Below are 705 nucleotides of genomic sequence, written 5' to 3'. Positions count from 1 at the left end.
CTTTTCATTCTACTTCAATGAGTTTTCTACAGGCTGAAGAATCAAATAATAAATGTAATAACAGGTAAATTATAACATTTTATTAAAAAAAAGGTATATATGTATTTAGGATGTTTCAGAGGTTGTGCAAACGAAATTAGAGATTTTTGAAACAAAGAAAAGTATTTTAAATCTTAAAATGAAAATCACTTTGCACTCAGACTAGTTAAAAAAAAAGAATCAATATTTTCACGGACAAATATAAGTATAAATACTTCATTCAAAAATATGATTATTTGTGTGCAAAAGGCTTCTAATGTTTACTGTAAGTCTATAAAATTTTGTAAAGATACACTTAAAATAAAGTGGGTAAAAATATTGTTCACATTCCTGAAGTATTTAAAAAATTTTATACTAAAAGTATTGTGAATCTTTTTTTTAATAATGGCTTCATGATAGTAGTATCATCAAAACTTTTTCCAGTCATCCTTAACTATTTTGCCTAAATATCTATATCATTTCTAATAGATTAGAAACTTCGCAAATGAATCAGAATATAATAAATAATTTAATTATCCTTTAAAAATTTTCATTATTTTGGATGGGAAACTTATTTCTTGGAGGTAATCTAATACATACAATATTTTTTCTTAAAGTATTCAGTATATTAGAAGCTTAATCTTGGTTATCCTTTGTTGTTTCAAATAAACACAACCACATCACAAC

This window comes from Limulus polyphemus, unplaced genomic scaffold, assembly GCF_000517525.1.
Source record: "Limulus polyphemus unplaced genomic scaffold, Limulus_polyphemus-2.1.2 Scaffold440, whole genome shotgun sequence".
In the NCBI taxonomy this organism is placed as follows: Eukaryota; Metazoa; Arthropoda; class Merostomata; order Xiphosura; family Limulidae; genus Limulus; species Limulus polyphemus.
This window is presented reverse-complemented; position numbering follows the sequence as displayed.